Here is a 22,310-nt window from a genome sequence, read left to right on the forward strand (position 1 = left end):
GGATGCCAGGCGCTGGCCGACCGAGCAGAACGACCGGGACCACCAGTGCAACAGACGATGCAGTTGAGTCCGTGCTGCTCGCCGAGCAGACCCCGCAAAGACTCAAAAAAATCCTTCTTTATGAGACAGGCGGCGATGAGGGAAAAGTTTACCCGGCTGTCGCGGCAACAACAGTGTCATCTCTCAGTTAGTTGTGTAAATAAATTGTTACTTTGCAATTAAAAGCGCTATTTCTCTTGTTGTTTATGTTATGTTGTAAAAGGAAAACATGTCCATTTGTTACTTGTGTTTTTTTGGTGTTTTGTCACCCTCTGCTGGCGCTTGGGTGCGACTGATTTTATGGGTTTCAGCACCATGGGCATTGTGTAATTATTGACATCAGGTGTACTAGTTTATTTTTTGTTTGAAATTTGATTAAAACGAAAACACTAAGAGGGGTTTTAATATAAAATTTCTATAGCTTGTACTAACATTTATCTTTTAAGAACTACAAGTCTTTCTATCCATGGATCGCATTAACAGAATGTTAATAATGTTAATGCCATCTTGTTGATTTATTGTTATAATAAACAAATACAGCACTTATGTACAGTATGTTGAATGTTTATGTCCATCTTGTCTTATCTTTCCATTCCAACAATAATTTACAGAAAAATATGGCATATTTTATAGATGGTTTGAATTGCGATCAATTACGATTAATTAATTTTTAAGCTGTGATTACCTCGATGAAAAATTTTAATCGTTTGACAGCCCTAGTTTGAATATCAAATTATTATAACTCATACTAACATTTTTCTTTTAAGAACTACAAATCTTTCTGTCCGTGGTTCCCTCTAAAGGTTTTATGTTGGCCGAAATTTGACCCTGAATTTCTTTCAATGGTTTAAAACCCGAGCAAATCACTCCAGAATGGATTTTATTTGGACCTCAGAGGCTAGTATTTAAAAAAAATGGAGGAACGCTTAGGTGTGCCATGTGCGGAACAGAATTCCATCATTCTTTTATTTATTTTTACTTTGTCAATTCAGTGCTAATAAACATGTAACTGGAGTCATCTTGAAGTAATCACACAAAGTAGGAACAATTTGCGACTAATAGGAATAGTTGACCCTTATACAAGCAACTATTACTATGCTGCTTCTTGTCCATGAGCAAAACTAAATAAAATGTAGAAGTCAGAAGCCCAGACATGGACCACCGGCATAATGCAGACAAAGGCAGGAAGTAACATTATCATGTGTCAAAAGAAAAAAAAAAGTATATGCCAGGAAATCTCCGGGTAAGCAAATAAGTAATTATGACAATTTACAGAAAATAGCAGGTATCTCATTCCCAGTATTCACATTCTTTTAATAAAATAACCTTCACCTTACAGTTTCTTGATGTGTTGACAGAACTGCTTGGCATGGAGTGATACACAAATAATTAATATTAACCAGAACGTCCAAAAAAGGTTTTTACAGCCACAGGTATAAAGTCTTCAAGTCCCTCCGCATCCCTGAGAGGTGGTGAGCAGCCATACACATTTGAACGGATCTCACTATCCCACATAATCACTCCTGGAAGAGTCCCTGCTGGTCTGTTTCCCATTTGAAACCTCAGTGAATCCCGACCCCATCCTTCTAAAGCACCAGAGACGGTTACACTTGATGCCGACGCAGTGGAAATTTTCAGAACCGCAGAAATAGAAGGAAATCATCTTGGTTGGATCAAACGTAAGGTTTGAGTTCTTCATGCCACCCGTCCCAGCTGTGGAGGCACTGTTGTGTCTAGACATTGAGATAAATGTCTTAATTTTAATAGCATCACATTTTCTGATTCTGACTTCATTACGGTCCAGTACTTCATCACAGCCTTAACTCTGTTTGACATTCGGTACGACTCGCGTATGTCGGAATTGTTCCAGTGCCAATTATAGTTGCAATGCCATGTTGACTGATGTGGCAAACTCATATACAGTATAGTGAACAAGATTAGTTTTCATATACATCCGTGTAAATCGACATTCAAAAAGCATTAACTTAGACTGAGCAGTTACTAAGCGGTTCGCCCCAATTGTTTCCGTGGTGCCTGTTCTCATGGGAGTTTAGCGTACATTTGTTTGTGAATTGTACATTTTGAAGATCACATTTTTGGTCCATCTTTAAGTAATTTAACTTGAATTCAAATAATGCAAAAACACACAGCCACTTTTTGCAGTGCCCAAACCTGCAGCAAGAATAGGTCGCTTGATACCCCTCTGCATGTTACAACGTAAACTGATTCAGATGTACGTCACCATTCTGTTCAACAGAAAAGGAAAAACATGTTTGCATGTTTTAACACCCACTCAAGTGTGCTTGTTGCAAAACAACCCTTGGCTAGAGTTATCTTTTTCCAAAGGGGCTTCAAAATGGAAACATATTGAAATGTTGTGTACATTCTTCAGCTGCAGTGGGTGCTGCTGAATTTGTGGGTTACATAACAAAGTTAAAGGGCAACCAGATGCCCGGAGGTCATTACAGTCTTGATAATAGAGTTTAATTCAATTCTAAATGGCTCCTCTCTGTAAGACGGTTTTGTTTTCAGCTCTCTCTGATCCAGAAAACCTTGTTGCAATCATATGAATTGATAATACAATGAGCCCTCGTTTTTCGGGTTAATGGAGACCAGAAACCGTTGCTATAAGTGAAAAACCGCGAAGTAGCGCCCCCCCATCCCCAAAAAATGTTTAACAAATTAATAACAAAATTATGTGTGTGTTCAATGTATTTATTCAGATTTAGCATTGAAAAGACATATCGTATATTCCGGACTATAAGTCGCAGTTTTTTTTCATAGTTTGGCTGGGGGTGCGACTTATACTCTGGAGCAGGGGTCGCGTTAACCAAATATTTTCCATCGTTGACCAATTTTTTTAAACGGTGACGGAAAAAACTGAAGTCCATCAGTCATTTTGACCGGTTGCAATTCACACCCCAGACCACAGGGTGGCGAGTGAGCATATTAATTAGCTATTGTCTCTCTTGATGCATGACGTCGTTGGCCTTACTCAGAAAAAATGTCAAGGCAACTGAGTGTCCGAAGTTTCTTCAAAAAGCCCCAAAACGACGATAGTGTTGATAAAAGAGGTGAAAAAACAGGGACTGCACAAGCGGGTACGCAATTCAAGTCCATGCGCACCAGGAGGAAAGTGTGAGACTACGTTCAGGCCACAGCAGGTGAACTGTTAATTTCATTGTTCCATATGCTACATATGGTAGGCTACCTACCTACTGGGGCCACAGTCAGCTGTTTTTGTCACTGCGGAGAAAAAGTTACATATTCATCTGCTTGATGTGTGATGGCACGGTGTGGATTCTCTGTTAAGCTTGTTCGGACAGAATATTAATTTAATATGAATGAAAACTAAATACTATTGAATATGTTGAAGCGGAATGCAATGTTAAGAGTCTTGTTAGCTGTAGGCGCACTATCCTATTCCCCTCACTATCCACTCGCGTGGGCCTGCACTTGTCAGTGACGTTTCTTATTCTCGCTATATGATTATACAACTTAAACATTTGTTAATAATACACTCTGTTTGGAGTATCATCCATCGCTTTTCCTTTTTAAATGGGCACTTATAAGCGAACGCAAGAAGTAACAACGGGAACATTTTTAAACAGGCATTTCACGGGACAGCATTTCGACTCTTCGGCCAATCATTTAGCGAGAGCGAGTGGATAGTGAGGGGAAGAGGATAGTGAACCTACACCTGTAGACACCGGTAACGCACTCGGCCAAATGGACACACAAGTACGGAAGGTGAATTATGCCAAACAATGGGTCACCACTATGTCATTATCATCATTTTAAAAATTTAAGTGACGGGTAAAAATAGATTATGACCGGATTTTTATGACCCTGTCAGTCAAAATGACAGACAACGAAAAAGTCTAGCGCAACCTCTGCTCTGGAGCGACTTACAGTATGTGTAAAATTATTAACACATATTATATCATTTAACATGTTATTTTGGTGTTTTGGAGTGACACTGATGGTTTGGTAAACTTGTTAGCATGTTTTTTATGCTATAGTTATCGGAATAACTCCTAATAGCTATGTTACGCTAACATACCGGCGACGTTCGCATTTCATTGTTCATGCATCATGTAACATTTTCATTAGAGGTGTGCGAAATTTCCGATTCTTAGATTATTCGCGATTCGGCCTTGGAAGATTCGAGAACGATTCACAAATATCCAAATTCCGATTATTGAAAGATGTCAAGTAAAGCGGAAGTAAAACACACGCAGCGTGCAGCGCGGTCTTCGGGACGCAATGAGGAACGGAGCGAGGGTAGTTAAACATCATGCTTGTCATTACCCGACCCCTCGGGTAATGCCAATGCTCAACTCAAGGCTCTAGCTCAACTCATGCCGCGAGATAAAAAAAAACAACAACATACCTGACTGCTGCCGACAGCTGCTACAAAGTACGTCCACATAATGTTACGGTAGATATCATATTTAAATAGGACTAGATGCAAAATAGATTCGGTGGCGATAGCAGCACATGTCCAGAGAGCTAGATACGGGCGTTAGAAAACGGCCGCCATCTTAAAGCAGTAGACTTCCCTGCAAGGCTGTTGTAGCGAACCTTCCAAGCGAACCTAATTAACTTTTTATCTAAAATACTCCTAAATCGGTAAAATATTGACGTGTATCTATCTTTAAAATAGTTTTAAAACTTTCACATGTCGAAAGTAGACAAAAGGGAAATTATGGAATAACGGGAGCAATTTTAACAACTTTAACGGTTGATTCACAACATGAAATTAATTGAATGTAGTTTAAAGCTGCTGATACAGAATGGGGATTTGCGTATATTATTAATTATTTTTAACTGTTAACTTGATACTGAAATAGTTGTTTATTTAAGCCTGCGAGTTTTTTTTGTTTTTTTTTTTTACAGTTTTTGTAACTAATGTACAAAACATTAAAAGCAGCTGATAGCGGGGGTGGGGAGGGTTTCATCAATAATCGATTTATAATCGAATCGTAGCCTCTGAATCGTAATCGTAATCGAATCGTTAGGTGCCCAAAGATTCCCACCTCTAATTCTCATACTGTACACTTATTCAGCATGTTGTTCTCTATTGTATTTTTATTTTAAAATGCCTTTCAAGATGACGTATCTGTCCTATGTGTTGGATTTTATCAAGTAAATATCCTCCAAACATGCGACTTATACTCCGGTGCGACACTTGTATGTTTTTTTTTTTCCCTCTTCATTGCGCATTTTTGGGCTGGTGTGACTTATACTCAGGTGCAACTTAAAGTCCAAAAAATACAGTAGATATCACATGTTTTCAGTTTGTTTTTTTTCCTCAAAGTATAATTGTTAAAAAAACCTTTATGTATACAGTGGGGAGAATAAGTATTTGATCATTGGCAGTGCATCAAATACTTGTTCTCCCCACTGTATGTATATATTTTAATATATATTATTTTAATAAATGGTTTTTAAGCACTTCAAATGCAATAATTATGTCCCACTGACATTTTTTTTTTTTAAACAAGAATAAAGTAGAAAAAAAAGCTTGTCTTTATGAAATACTTCATTGAGTGAGTCAACACAAATCCGCTCAAGCTGTTCACTTACACACAATGAGCAACTGTTTAACAAGTTAAACGATGACTGAAGTATGCGGCACTTTGAAGTTGCAGCCTTCCAAGCATCTCTGGCAAGATCAAACCTTGAAGGCAACATGCATATTGGCCCAAAACCAGGCTCAGTACTATCCGATTTCATTTTAAAAATGCTTTTATCGGCAGATATTATCGGCTACCCGATAATATCGGGCAACTATACCCATAAGCAATACTTTCACAATGATGTGTAATTTTTGCCTTCAAAATTGTATTTGATGGTCGCGGGAAGGTGGGCATTGAAACTTCATTAATAGCTCACAAATCAAGGAAGGTTTCCAGAACATCGCTGTCACTCACGCATCTATTTATACCTTTCTAATCAGAAACCATATACTGTACTTAGCCAAAATGCAGCTACTGGTACTTTGTGACAACTGTGTCAGTTTATAGTGAACATATGCTATGAGGTTCCTACATCTCAATTGAATAAAGTACACACAGGATCACAGATTGGCCTTCAAACAAAATGTCACATAGAATGTTCCCTTTTTGCACCGATGAATGTCTAAACATGTGTCAAGTGTCTCTGCAAAGTGAAACAAAAAACACAACCTACAAAGTAAAACAACATAATATTGGTGAGAGGGACTTCAATTTATAAATGGCAGTTTGTCAGTGTGATTCCTCGCTCTATTGTTGAAGTGTTTACAATTACAAGTTACAATTTGTAATGTGTCTTGCAGGCAATGTGAATTTAATAGTCTTCACTTATTTATAGCCCGCTGAAATTTTTGTATCGTTTCAATTTGAAAGATCTAAATTTGTGCTCCAGCGACTAATCGATTAACACGAGTATTCGATTAGAAAAAAATATTCATATTAAATTTTATTGATTCGAGTATTCGTTCAATTAAAGTGGTATTGTAATGGTTTATTTTGAAAGTGTTTGCATTTAGTTTTATTGATTAGGGCTGACACACTGCCCTCTGGTCTGCCCCCTTTGCACACGGCTGAATCCAACTGCTCCCTGTTAAGACCAACGTAAGCTAAGTTTTTGTTTCAGCTAATGTTTTTTTTTTATGCATTCACAATTTAGTTCATAGGCATATTTAGCCATTTTTTGTGGGAATATGTGTCTGAACCATTTGTTAAGAGCATTGTAAAAAAAATTAAAATAAAAAATGTTAGCATTTTAAAGAATTTAAATAGCAAAAGTTAAGTTAGCCAATTGTTCTTTTGTTGTACAGATCTTTTTTTTTTTTTTTTTTTTTTTACCATTAGAGGTTCAGCTCAGGTATTTTAATTTTTCATGTTACTTATCCGATTACTCGATTATTCGAACAAACTAGTTCATCGATTAATCGACAACTAAAATAATCGATAGCTGCAGCCCTAATCTAAATTTTCAAATACTATCCTTTCTACCTGAGAGAAAAAAACAGTCCAGACTGGCAGGGATTAAAAATGGGTGGAGAAAAGATTTAATATGTTTAATTGTGTATTTTCAAATGCCATCCTAAGGTCAAGCATAAAAATCATTGAATATGCATCAAGTTGTAGTATAAAAATATAACCTGTTTGGCACTGCTCTCGAGAACAAGACTGCCCAACTGTGAAAGTGACTGGTCAGGAATTTTTCTGGAAACCATTAGAGAAAAAAAAATGGTCACAGTATGAAGCAGGAACCTTTGCAGTGCAGATTTGTATATATTCAATTAATCTGGGAATAAATAATCAAAATATTTCAGCTATTAGGAAAGAGGTTAATGTAAGGTTTATTTAGTTAGAGGGTTACAGAACATTGCATATGTACTGGGGTTGTCCGATATTATCGGTTACCCCATAATATCGGTCGATAAAAGCATTTTAAAATGATATCGGATAATTGACATCAGTTATTCATTAGCAGTTTCGAGCCAATATGTATGTTGTTTTCAAAGTGACTGTAGAAGCCTTTTGCCTTCGTACAAGGGCTGGTCACAGCTTAGCACAGCAGTTATGCGTATTGACCATTAGATGTCCCCAAACTAAGATGCTTGGGATTTGTCATATGGGCAGACCATTTGTATTTATGGTGCAAAAATTAAATGAAAAATACATGACTATGTTGAGTCCACGACCGTATATACCAGTATCGGTTTGATATCGGTATCAGATTTTTTCTAGTTGGATAATATTGGGATATCTATTAAATTGATTAGTCATTATTGGACAACTCCGGTATGTACGGAATGAGATTTATAGCAGATTATTTTCCAATGGAAATACAAAAGTGGAACTAATTACGATTGATGTCTGTCTTCTACTTGGGCACAGGTCAAATCATAACATCTTCCTTGTCCCCTCTCTGCAAGTGTAGTGCCTCCCACTGTTAATTTGCACATAAAGCAGAGTTAAAAAGGAAGCCGTGAGCTGTCAACTTGGGATCAGATCAATCGAAGTTGAAACGGAGCCTATGAACTGTCAACTTGGGATCAGCTAGAGGATTTTAACCAATTCCAAAATAAATCAGACACAGAAGGCTGTAACAAAGCATCTGTATTTGACTACTGGGAATGGGAACGGCCTTATTGCAAATAACAGAAGGGCTCACAAGAGGCGTTAAAAAGTCAGAGGTTAAATGGGTTAGTGGTAATAAAGTAAGGGGGAAAATGTAAAGTTTTCCACCAAACTTGATACTATAGTCAGCAACAGCTCAGCATCTCTGTAGAGTTCACCAAGCAGGGCAAATACTCTTTCTAGGTCCGCCACTGAAATCTCCTCGGCTTTAGAGCGCGTCACTGGCCCGACGCTTCAAAACACTCCCCAAATCCTGGATATCCCCCTGAGAGGGAACATCTGTGAGCCGGCATGGCCACAGATGAGAACAGGCTCTTCTATGTGGCTGAATGAATTGGTGGATAGTTTATGTTTCATGTCAAAAATGTTTGAATACATTCCTGTACACTACTATGTATACATAATATTAGGAATAACTGGTCGTACAAGTGTTTTTACAACGGCCTTAGTGATCGGTCACTGAGAATTGCAAGGAAGTTGAAGTAATATATTTGTAATATCTATTTGTGGTCATGGTTTAGTACAGAAGGAATAAAACACCCAGCATAAGAGATTGGATGGATGGTTGATCATATACAGTATGTACTGTATACCCAACATGAGGGGTCAACACAGTCACATTCCAATACTTTAAACACATTAAAAAGGGGTGGGTTCTTTGAAGCTGTGTATCATATCCAGATGTAAATGCCTGGGAATAAATGCTACAGGAAAAAAAATGCTCTCCTTTATCATGCTCACCTTTGGATGACGAACCAAATGTTTTCAGTTAACAGCAAAAACAAAGAGACAAAGTGCATCTGGTGTTAACAATACTTTTATGCGTATGCCAGCATACAGTGGTATCTCTACATATGAAGTTAATTCGTATATCAGATCTCTCAGGTTGCAGACAATTAAAAAAACGTGTGGCATTTGCCAAGGCCCACAGCCTATCAAAAGGATGGACATTGGAAAAGTGGCAAAAGGTGGATTTTTCAGATGAATCTTCCATTGAATTACACCACAGTCGCCGCAAATATTGCAGGAGACCTACAGGAGCCCGCATAGATCCGAGATTCACTCAGAAAACAGTGACGCTTGGTGGAGGCAAAATCATGGTCTGGGGTTACATCCAGTATTTGGGTGTGTGCGAGATCTGCAGGGTGGAAGGCAACATAAATAGTCTGAAATATCAACAAATCATAGCTGCCTCTTACATTCCTAACCATAAAAAGGGACAAATTCTGCAGCAGGATGGTGTTCCATCGCAGACTTCAATCTCTACCTCAAAGTTCCTCAAGGCAAAGAAGATCAAGATCCTCCAGGACTGGCCAGCCCAGTCACCAGACATGAACCTCATTGAGCATGTCTGGGGTAGGATGAAAAAGGAAGCATGGAAGACGAAACCCAAGAATGTTGATGAACTCTGGTAGGCCTGCAAGACTGCTTTCTTTGATGTTACTGATGACTTCATCAATAAATTGTAGGAATCCTTGCCGAACCGCATGGATGCAGTCCTTCAAGCCCATGGAAGTCATACATACATAATAATAAAAAGTAATACATAATAATGTAATGAATCGGGTTCTAATGTGGCGGTCGTGTTTCGCATGCTGTACCTGAACGCACCGCGTCTTTGACGTGATTGAGAGAGCGAGAGGTGCGGTTGAGATTTTACTTTCTTTTTTAATGTTTTGTTGAGAACACAGTCAACTGCGGCTGACAGTAGGCGTGTTGCGCTGCACAAGTTCTGAAATAAATTATAAAAACCTGACGAAGCTGGCAATTTCAGCTGCGATGTTACCACAATAATAATTGTCACCTTAACTTATAAAGACTGGCGAACGGAGGTTGGAGGAGGACGTGGAGATCGTCTACATTCTACAGCCATATTGCGCACACCACACTCATGTTTTTCTATCATTTCCATCTTCATTTCAATGGTAAGAGTCACCTTTTTCCTTGTTTCACCACCTGCACTAACCTTCTTAGAACCTGTGTTGATTTCTCTCACAAGAAAATCCGACGTGCATCCATCTGCGGCGCTGTCATGTCGTCGTATTCAGATGTAGAAACAAATGACGAGTCAAATTTTACATCGGATATCGAAAAGATCGTGTGTCGAAGCGATCGTATATCGAGGCACCACTGTATTTGAATATTAAAAGACTGAATTGTTTGAATACATTTTAACAATCTTGGCAATGGTGATAGTATTATGCATGACCTTCTCCCTAAAACTGGAGATAAAAAAGCAGCATTTGAACAAGCCTTTGAACTATGACAGCATTAGTGTGGTGTACAAAGGCTACAGGCCCTGACTGGGCACAGCATGTAGTGTTTGTGCACGATAAAAATGTGTTTATAATTTCATATAGGCTTAATCACAAACTGACTTATCCAAAACCCACAATAAAATCGATTAGAACTTCCCAGATCTCAAGTTCTAAGACTAAATTCTATTGGTGTTGGCTATGCTTGTACAGAGGAAACCTACAATGGTTCAACATTTACATACATAAAATTTGTACATGTGTATAATAAACATTGCATCGAACTTCAGTGCAGGTCAACCAAAAAGACAGAAATTAACTGAATTTTTTTCTTGCTGTAGAAAATCGTACCAGTTTTCGGAGCTCTGTTTTTCCTGTAAAGTAATGTATTTGTACAATATCTTTCAAAGTTTTCTAAATAAATTGCCAGCGTACATCGAGATGACCTACAAAATCCCTGCCAACACACAAATGTGTACGAACAATACAAAGACATGCTGCTACAAGAGCCAAGAGCAACTCTTGCAGACCGACTGGTACTGCTGGACCTATCTGCTCCCATCAGGTGTTTAGAGCGATTGAGCTAAGGGGTTCAACCCAAAACTCCACTCCAAACAGAGGAACAGGTGTATATTTAAACAAGTCCCTTCCAACCAGGAAAGCGGGACTTTGCTGCCACCTCAGCAAACAGCTCACTTATGTGGATTTACCATTAATTTCTCAGTTTAAGTTACAGTGGAAATATTTGCACAAAAGGACACCATCAACTTGAATTACCACTGACATGTTTGCGTGAAGTAAGAAAAGAAAGAATGTTAAACTTGATGAAACCAAAGAAAAACATGAATGAATGGGAGAAGGCAAACCAAGAGAGGTACTATGAGGATGAAAGTTGAGATACAGATTATTCACGGGGGCAGAGGATGTACGTTTCTCAGCGGGGAAACGTGTTAAAAGCCGGGTACACTATGTATGCGGTTTTTCCAAGGCCAAGCTGATTCACTGTGGCCCACCTCTTATTCAGACACATGGTGCTCTGCATATGAGGGAGGCAGAGCCAGGGCTTTCCTTTTCATGTGGAAAAAAGCAAGGAAGAATGAGCTGAAGTAACCCAAGCTGCCGAATTGGTCCTGGAGGACCTAAAACCTGCAACTCACTTTCATGAATGCGTGGGGCGAAATGCCACACTTGGTGGTGGCTTCAGAACAATCTCAAAAGCCTATTCTTTTGGATCAGAGTTCACATCACATTACTGGGATATCTATGATTTTAAAAATCCCAAATTGATCTTTATCAACCATGGTTAGCAACTTAATTGTGCAAATCTGCACTTCGATCCTTTCCATGATGGGAGGATTAGCTTGGCAACTGGTTTTGGCGAGTGAAGAAATGTCCAGACAGAGCAGCAATCACGACCCAAAACTCTGCAAGGCATCCAGCATTGGCTTTTACACAGTGAGAAAAGACAGTGGACAGGCTTTTATTTTGTTAAACCTTTAACCTCACAGTCTAATATACTTAACAATGTTTTTCTTTGGCACTGGAAATCTGTCTACTTTGCTATTGTCAAATAATTAGCACCACATGAAAATGACTGTACTGAACATTAGCACAGAGAAATTTAACTTCTTGTGTTATAAGTCTTGATGAGGAATACAGCTAAAGTGGTTCCCAGCAACTTATGTTTGTTAATTGCAACAATACAGATACTAGGTTTCTATTCGGATAGAAGGGACATAACTCTACCAACTTTTCAGGATGCTCAAATTGTCCCCACCAACTTTTGAGCACCTTATTTGCATTATATAATGAGTTCAGTTACATAGGTAATTTAGATTGTCTTCCCCTATATTATAAGGATAGAATAGACCCTACCATTACAAAGTGAATTATTTTCCTCATGTTCAGACTTACATTTATCATGAAGGGAATAGTTACCTTTCTCCCAGACACCATATAATTGTTTGCGTTACTCCAACACAAGTAATATAATCAATCAGGGAAAAGTATCATTTCTCATATTTACTGTAGGACTGTTTGTATTACTCTAACACACCTAATATAAAATAAATAGCACTTACACCATAGTTTAATGAAAAGAAGCAGAACAGACGTCATAAAAGATACACAACGCCATCTTATCACATAAGCCCAAAGCGTCATGAGCAAGAGTGATGCGCTCTTGCAATCAGTTCTCCCGGGAACTCAAGGACAGAGAGCAGGGCGCTCTGTCCCAAAACAAGTAGGATCGGAGAACACCCTCGCCCAAACAGGATAACAAGATGATAGCGCGGGCGCCTTGGACGTCAAGACCTGCGTCGGTCACCATTGCAACCACGTCCCAGCCACGAAGGATGACGCACGAACCAGACCTGCCACAGAGGGATGATCCCAAGACAACACCCAGCCACGCCTTTGGCCCGGCCAACTCCACCGCAGCTTTCAAAAAGGACTGAATATTTAGATACCACGCAAGTTGCTCGGGAGCATTTCTATGTAGCCTTGTTTTGCCAATCCTGGATCCAGCAGGGTCTCTCCGTCGTCTGTTTTTGCCTTGTTTTTGACCATTGTCGACATATAAATTGTCAACCTGTTTTCGGTGAGCCTTCCTCAAACTTTTGGAACATGGGAGTCAGTACATAGGGTTAACACCGGAGTGAACGCACAGAGTTTTGGCTCTTTCCCGTCGACTTCCGGGAGCGGTGCCAGCAGAACATAATTTCGTTCGGCTGTCGCTAAGCCTGTCGCAATATGCAATAATTCCATTTATCGCGCGATATATAAATATGAAGGCGGTAATTTTTCCGCTGCGATTTATCGCCTCGCGTGCACATGTGTGCGCGCGTGCGGCAGACGTGCTGTTAAAAGTTTGTTACCAACTGCGCAAAATGCATCTTCGTTCCAGGTCCGGCAAAAACTACCGCCGGAGCCAATCGTTCCCATTATATCCTATTGTTCGACTGTTACGTGCCAAAGATGGCTCGCGAAAGGCGTGACACAAAACAATCCACACAAATGTACAAGTGGACACAAATTTATTTACACAATAATCAAACTCGCAATGAATATGTACAAATGCCGAAGAAGCGTGACTTCAGGGTAAGCCCAGGCCAAAACAACAAACAAAAGAAACTACACTTAAACCCCACCCGCTAACTAAACCCTGATCATGTAAAAGGAACAAAGAAAAGACACCGTCTAACCTAACTTTCTACTCTATACAAAACAGGAGAAAACGGGTCGAACAGAAATGGCGACTTACCCTTACTTGCTTCAGTGCTCTTATTTACAGTGGTGAACAAAAACGATCCTATAACGAATAAACACAAAAGACCTCACCGAAAAAGCGGGAGTGTATCAAACTAGCGATCAAAATGCAAACGAGCGTGAATGGCGAGCAAACAGCTAGCGAGGAGGAACGCGACAGAATGCTGCCAAATTGCGACCTCCTAGAACGTTGACAGCGACAGGTTTATGAAGCTTGGCGCCTTTTTCTTGGCCAATCATCAGCGGCGACGTCGTCAGTCCGTCCTGCGTCGATCAGCTTCCGTCACAGTGTGAAGGGAAGCAGCCAGCTGGTGGAGGCGACGATCAGCTGACTGGAAGAATCTCAGAAAATTAACCATTAAACGGCCAGGGGCCGTCACATCGACGTATACCGGCCACGTCAGTGCTCCGGAGTGACTGTGGACCATCTATGGCGCGCCGGTGTTGTTGACGTGTGGGCGCTCCCGTCAGGAGTGACATTTCACGCGGGGCGGCTATTTTTCAGCACAACGCTGGATATTTACAACGAAGTCCGCTAAAACATTGTTACCGACTTGGCTGCTACGAATAACCTCACTCTGACAACGAACAGCTGAATGAAATTAAGAGCGCTGTACTTCAAACTCGTCCTGTTTATGAAAGCCGTCATATGCTGGTGTTGTGTAGTAATGAGCAGACGTGACTTCAGCGGCGCTTTCTAACTTTTTTAATGCGCGGTTGCGCGCACACACTAGATATCATGAAATGGCAAACTAGATGTGCTACGTCCCATGCCATTGGCTACGTGAGCCCAGAGTGATTATGGGACATGTAGTCTATATACTACATCGATGAATTCTAAACTGTCATTTGTCACATGAGGTTAAGAAGGCCAAATCAATCCATACCAGTGACTATAGATAATGTTGCAAATATTGTTAATTCAGTACGTGACACAGATGGATTCGGACCATAAATAGGATGTCTTGCTCATGTAGTAAACCTAGCTGCTAAGAGAGCTGTAGCAATCAACGGTGTGCCCTGCCTCACTTTACAAACAGTAAAGATTGTTCTCAGCACTTTTATACAAATTTTTTTCATATCAGTAAGAAGTAAGCACGTAAATATTATGCACTAAAATGCATGTTTATATGATGGCAATTTAATTTTTGCTCGTTAGCAAAAAAAAAAAAAAAAATGAAACAAAAAATACAATTTTTTTTTTTTTTTACAGAGCATTAAATGTATTGAATTGGATCGAAAATCGTGTCCCCCGTATCAAAATTCGTACCGAACCATGACTTAACTGTATCGTTGCATCCCTATGGAACACCATTGCAGAAGCTATGACAGGAAAAGTTTTCATTTTCCTAAATGCTTAAGTTATTAAGTGCAATTTTTTTTTTTTTTTTTTAATACATTTTATTTATTCTGTGTTTCTGTGCGGTATCAATATTGTTGTTTTTTACTTAAGAGGCAGGGTCTTTTGTTTTTAGTTGTGATTTCTTAAAAAGTATATTTGAATTTAAGAGTAAATATTTATCGTGTTTAAATGGGTGTACTTGATCTATTAATATATACTGTATTCGCACTGTGTTATTGTAAATTGGTTAAAAAAAATTGGGGGGGGCGCAATAATATCGCATATCGCAATAATTTATGAGAATAATTATCGCACACTAAAATTTGTTATCGCGACAGGCCTACCTGTCGCTGTTTTCCGCGGCTTGGGGGGGCGAATTCCTTCAGTCAATATTCACTTGCTGAATGTGCCGGTCCATATTTTCCCCAAAAATCGTACGTTTGATTGGCTGATGACTTGACATGCCACACAGACACACACAAACACTGACCCAGCCCCGACAGATTCATATCCACAACATGGCGCCAACAGTTTTTTTGCCGCCAGCAGCCACTGTAAGTAATGTAAAAAGAAATCAATGTTGTAGAGGTGGGGGAAACACAACTAATTTTGCCATTGCAAGTCCGACCTGCATCAGAGTTAGCATAGCATTAAACTGTGTAAACTTGCTAACCACAACCACTTCACGGGGACACTGGCATTAACATGAATATTAATTGACATAAGAAAAAAAAATCTGTGAAATGAAATGAAATTACACATCACAATTTCCTGGGAGTACTTTGGAATCAACTTTAACAGTTGATTCACAACATTAGATTTATTGAATGTAGTTTAAAGCTGCTGATACAGAATGGGGACTTGAGTCTTTTATTTACCGTTTTTAACTACTAAAATAGCAGTTTGGTTTAGCCTGAGAGGATTTTTGAACAATTTTGGAACTAATGTACAAAAAATTAAAAGCGGGGGGGTGCATCAATAATCGATTTATCATCGAATCGGAGCCTCTGAATCGTAATCGAATCGTTAGGTGCCCAAAGATTCCCACCTCTAATTTTTATATCGTTATATTCGTGAGAAATGTAGCCCTGACCCCGTTTGGTCTTATTAACTCATTTGCTCCCAAAAATGTATAAATACGTTTATTGTTTCAGTGTCCCAAAGACGTACTGTATTTATACGTCTTTTACATTTTTTTTCATAAGAGACATCACTGGGTTCTGATTCAACTAAGCTCCAAAGCACAAAGCGGAAATCCATTTTAAAACAATAAAACTGGCCACTGGAGGGCAGTAGCGCAACCCGATTCAACGGCAACGAACGGCCGGGCAGAACAACCTAGAGGACGCCCGGGATGCCAGGCGCTGGAAGACCGAGCAGAACGACCGAGACCACCAGTGCAGCGGACGATGTCGTTGAGTCTGTGCTGCTCGCCGAGCAGACCCCGCAGAGACTCAAAAAAAAATCCATCTTTATGAGACAGGCGGCGATGAGGGAAAAGTTTACATGGCTGTCGCGGCAACAATAGCATCATCTCTCAGTTAGTTGTGTGTAAATAAATTGTTACTTTGCTATCAAAAGCTCTATTTGTCTTGTTGGTTATGTTATTTTGTAAAAGAAAACATTATTCAGATGTTTGGGATGTAACTAAAGCAAAAAATAGCTGTGTATAAGTCGAAGTTATGTTTGAAATGAATGCTTTCACAAAAAGCTCAATTTCTGTTTTTTCATCAGAAATTGGAAAACTGCTCAAACTAAGGCATTTTCTAATGCTGATTTTTAAAGCATGGAAAAAGATATGAACTAACTTTTTTTTGAAAGAAGAGAGTCTAATCTTTCTTTTGGTAGGTTCCATGTTTAAATAGCGATAGAACAGAATTTTCTGTAGGCTTGGAAAATCAATCAAAATCCAGTAAAACGGCTGGGCGCGAAGGGCGTTGCTCCGGTGAAAATGGCTGGGAGTGAATGAGTTAATGTCCCGTCCCCAGCAAAAAGTGTACATGCTGGTTATGCCGTTAAATCTTCCCAACCAATGTTAAGACCAAACCTACGCCCTTGCTTCTGTCCATCCATTTCCTTTCATGTTTATCATGTTCTGGATCTTAGGTAAGCAGAGCCCTTCCCAGTGAACTATAGGAGAAGCACTGGTCACTCGGCTCGACAATTTTAGGAAATACAAACAATCATTTACACTTACATGCAGATTTATAGTCACTAAGGGAGACATGCTGGCTGCACAAAAGTTAGCCATGTGTATCACTACTGTATAATATCAGTGACCCACAGCTTCTTACATTTTGTATATGTGGTTTACTTAGTTATCCATTTCAGTTGCTTCGGTAGCTTTTTTTTTTTTTTTTTTTTTTTTTGGCCAACAAATATAACTTTGCCTTCCTAACCTGCAAAATTCTTGAAACCAACCGGATGTGCATACTCCTACTTTAGAAGGACATAATCAGGCCACATTCACATTATCCTAAAAATGTAGCTCCGATTTGATTAATGCAGTTTAGAAGATTATACATTTGCAGAGACGTGGACAGCTTCTATTAAGTAAGACTAAATTTTTTTTCTTTTTTTTTTCCCGGCTGCAGTGGTCAAAGTCCAGCACTCCACACCCCGATAAGAAAGAGCACCTGACTGACTGTGTGGCCTCGGATCTGCATATTAAGTTCCATCCGCTTTGAGAAAACAGATCTCATTTGGATCAGTACATTTGCAAAACATCCTCTTCCTTTTCCCGATTGTCTGCACTGATGAAATCAGCCCATTAACGACTGGGAAAAGAGATTGAATTGAAAGTGGATCTTCAGTGCATAGGGACCGACAAAAAAGGCATGTGGCACTTTCAACGGCTCTGCTTGCCACATGGAATGAATTCTATCTCCATGTGCTGTAATAATTAGCATTCAGAAATACAACCACAGTTGTTGTTGGGTTTTGCTTTTCAAGATTTATGTTGAGACTGTCCCATAACTCAGAGACAACAGTGTTTTCTAAATAACTAGAACTGGCTAACTGAATAGGTGAGAATAAACAGAATGGGAGGAAAATTAGATACATTACATTTGCCTGTTATAAAACTAATAATATGAAGTCAATTAATCATGTTACTGGCGCTTTTGCTAGACAGTAAATCAACACTCTAAATCTTAACATTTCAGCAGATGTTTGTTGAGATTACATTTGCTAAATAAGATTGTCCCTTCAATTCAATCACAAAACCAGGCTAAGACGTCAAACATGCTCGTTTTAATGGGCTTTGGCATTTGAGGACTACAACACAAAGGTTTCGGGTTACCGCAGCTGCACTCTGCACCATGCGCAATTTGGAAAGCCGATTTGGAGGGATGGCTCCAAGATAGAAATGGGATCCAGTGGACTTGATGCGACCTGGTCCACCTCTGCCAGTGAACACTGACAGTGATGGAGAAGAAAAACAAAAGCGCTGGAGGAAGGTAGAAGAATCGCAGAGGAAATGAATATCTTACGGTAACACATGGTGTGAAAGAAAGAAATGACCTTGTGTTTTTCATTCCTCCCTCCACCCTTCCCACTCCCTCTCTCTTTCCTCCTCCACCCATCGCTTGCGCTCCTTGCTGATTGAAATACGCAAGCATAATAGTTGAGGAAATAAGATGAAGCAGTTCATAAAACAAGGTAGAACTGCGATGTATAGTGGTGGTAAATTGTGTTGAAGAGCACAACCGTTTGAACGTAATTTAGAAAAGCAGGCAATTGAAAACACGAGCACAAGAGGATGGTGGGAGCATTGTGTTGAAAAGATGATTACCCAGTGTCTTGCCATAAACTGCTAAAGAATGACTTACAGATGACTTTCTTGCTATGGTTTCCCTTTCATATAAATAGAGGCACCTCTATTAGATCATGATTTCGAATCCTGTGTATTGTAATATCTGCTTTCATTTCCTAACTGCCTCCTCTTAGCTATCTCAAGGCCTACCACAGGGTAATGTTCTTCTCCAGTTTCACCTCAAACCTGCTTCGGTTTATGTGGGCGAAGGGATGACCGTTTGTTTGCAGGACAGCTTTGTTTGCTTACACTCATCAAATGATCTTGGACATTGGTTTTATAAATACTTAAGTTGTTTTTCTGTGAAAGATAAGCGTATCAACAGAACCAGTGCAAGACTGAAATTTTGTCACCACAGTGCGATACCCCATCATCAATTTTGGACAGAGCTTATTTTTCCTTTCAGCACACTTTTGTAATAGGGGGGGTAATTGGGTCCTTATGAGGATAGCACGGTCTTGAGTTGCTGACCCTGCAACATTTTTGTGGTAGGTACATGTTCAATTACAGTGATATGTTCTGCTAGTTTAGGGTTAGGGGGTGTAAGCTCTGGAGTTGGGATCGGAGAATTCAAAATTTAATGATATCTGAAACATGATAAAGTCATCTCGGTCAATACATCCTCCCTAATAACTGGTTTTGTACCCATAGGGATTATGGTTACATCCATACTGATTGACTATGGGGCGCCGTTTGTAAAACAGCACATGCTCAAAATTACATTTTCTCAAATTTAGCGCCACACAGTGTTTAAAACATGGTGTGAAATTTTTAGAGTACCTTTTTTTGCACATTTACATTATTTAGCAACTTAAAAATGTATTTTTAAATAAGACGTTTTGGACCTGATTGTTTAAATCCAGAACTAAATATTTAATTTAGATTAGGGTTGTCAAAATTATCGCGTTTAACGGGCGGTAATTAATTTTTTAATTAATCACGTTAAAATATTTGACGCAATTAACGCACAAATGACCCGCTCAAACAGATTAAAATGACAGCACAGTGAAATGTGTACTTGTTGTGTTTTTCAGAGTTTTGCCGCCCTCTGCTGGCGCTTGGGTGCGATTGATTTTATAGGCTTCAGCACCAATGAGCATTGCGTAAGTAATTATTGACATCAACATTTATCTTTTAAGAACTACAAGTCTTTCTATCCATGGATTGCTTTAACAGAAAATTAATAATGGTAATGCCATCTTGTTGATTTATTGTTATAATAAAGAAATACAGTACTTATGTATCGTATGTTGAATGTATATATCCATCTTGTGTCTTATCTTTCCATTCCAACAATAATTTACAGAAAAATATGGCATATTTTATCGATGGTTTGAATTGCGATTAATTGTGATCAATTACAATTAATTTTTAAGCTGTAATTAACTCGATTAAAAATTTTAATCGTTTGACACCCCTAATTTAAATCTTAAATTTATATCCTAAATGCTTAATCTGGAAACGGTTGGAACTAAATATTTAGCTTAATATGCAAATTCAGATGACTGGGGACCAGAAGTAACAAAATAAAAGCTGGTGGAGCAGCTCAGACTGTCTGTTTACGTTGCTTGAAAATGAATAAAACCTACTCAACGGTGGCAGTCTGCTCTTGGACATGAGCCATTGTGATAATAACAATATATAGGTAAAATACATATTTAGAAGAAACTATTTAAAGAGTATTTTGTGTGCTCCATCTTTTATTTTGTTACTTCCGGTCTCCAGTCATGTGAATTTGCATATTAATCTAAATATTTAGTTCCGACCGTTTCCTGAATTAACATTTAGGATGTAGGATATAAGTTTAAGATTTAAATTAAATATTTAGTTCTGTATTTAAACAACAACAATCAGGTCCAAAACGTATTTAAAAATAAATATTTAAGTTGCTAAATAATGATGTGCAAAAAAAAAAAAAAAAGTGACTAAAAATTTCACACCATTTTAAACACTGTGTGGCACTAAATGTGAGAAAATGTTGTCGTAATTTTGAGCATGTGCTGCTTTACAAACGGCGCCCCATAATTGACAATTGCAGGATTTGTTATGATTTAGAAGTTAGAATTGTCGGGTTATGGGGTAAAATTATATAATATGTTCTAAGTATACCCAATTGAAGATGTGGTCATTTTAATAGGTACACCTTCCTTGACAGCCCTATTTTCTGATTCTGAACTTGTAGAATTGGTTTAAATTTCTAGGCTTTGTGTCGGAGCAAGGGTTGGGCTGATCATTCGACTCAAATTGATGTCAAACAGTTTGTCAGCATTCTGCAAAAACACCCTTTTAACTAATCAATCATCCACATTCAATCATTGCTCGATCCTTGGAATAATCTCAGATCTTAGGTTTCTTAGAACAAATTCCTTTTATCCCCAGTAAAGGTAGAAACATGCTCATTTACCAAACCAGAATTGTGTGCATAGTCAACTAATTCCAGCACCTGTGGCGATTAAGAAAATGACAAAGACTGACCTGCACTGGCTTGGCCTGAAATGATGATTCACATTTCCTTTATCCAGGTGACAGGTCAAACATAGTCCATTCCACTTCCTTTTCCTACAGTGACCTCATACGTCAGCAACGCCAGGAAATGATCCTCCTCCCAATTCACCCAATCTCCATATGACCTAGAACGGAAACAGCAACATTGTGGACATCCAATTGTCTGCCATGCCTTAGTCACTTCTTACAAGTCCTCACTGCCCACGCAGGAAGTCACCAATACACTTTCAGCTTTTACTGATTAAATGAGACCCAAAAAAAGAAAAAATACAAACAATTAACCACATAGTAAAGGTGATGAAGATGAAGTAAGTTCACTTAATTACACTTTGTAAAATCAGTTTATTGCTTTAAATCGTATTTAATTCAGCTTTATTTCTTATTCTTCAATAAATACAGTAAAACTAGCCCCCTGACCACCCAAACACACACACATACACACACAAAAAAGGCCAGAAAATCATTTTGGGGCGGCTGAAACAGAACATTGAATATCAATTATACAGTAGAATGAAAAAGTATCTGAACCTTTTGGAATTTTTCACATTTTTGCATAAAATCACCATCAAATGTGAGCTGATCTTTGTCAAAATCACACAGATGAAAAAACTGTCTGCTTTAACTAAAACCACCCAAACATTTACAGGTTTTCATATTTTAATGAGGAGAATATGCAAACAATGACAGAAGGGGGAAAATAAGTACGTGAACTATCACATTTAATATTTTGTGGCGTCCCCTTTGGCAGCAATAACTTCAACCAGACACTTTCTGTAGCTGCACATCAGTCTGGCCCATCGATCAGGACTAATCTTGGCCCATTCTTCTCTAAAAAACTGCTGAGTTCAGTCAGATTCTTGGGATTTCTGGCATAAATCGCTGTCGTTAGGTCATGCCACACCAGTTAAATGGGGTTCAAGTCTGGACTTTGACTTGGCCACTCCAGAACA

The 22,310-nt window shown here is 38.9% G+C and overlaps 1 protein-coding gene across 2 annotated transcripts in view; it reads right to left on the reverse strand.

Moving 5' to 3' along the window:
- Nucleotides 1-21,552, reverse strand: part of col8a2 (collagen, type VIII, alpha 2) — a 189,627-nt gene extending 168,075 nt beyond the window's left edge. For both annotated transcript variants that reach the window (XM_057827446.1, XM_057827440.1), the window contains exon 1: nucleotides 21,331-21,552. The gene's annotated coding sequence lies outside the window, so the exon portion shown is untranslated. The remainder of the gene's footprint in view (nucleotides 1-21,330) is intronic.
- Between the last annotated feature and the right edge of the window lie 758 nt (nucleotides 21,553-22,310).

This window comes from Corythoichthys intestinalis, chromosome 22, assembly GCF_030265065.1.
Source record: "Corythoichthys intestinalis isolate RoL2023-P3 chromosome 22, ASM3026506v1, whole genome shotgun sequence".
Lineage (NCBI taxonomy): Eukaryota > Metazoa > Chordata > Actinopteri > Syngnathiformes > Syngnathidae > Corythoichthys > Corythoichthys intestinalis.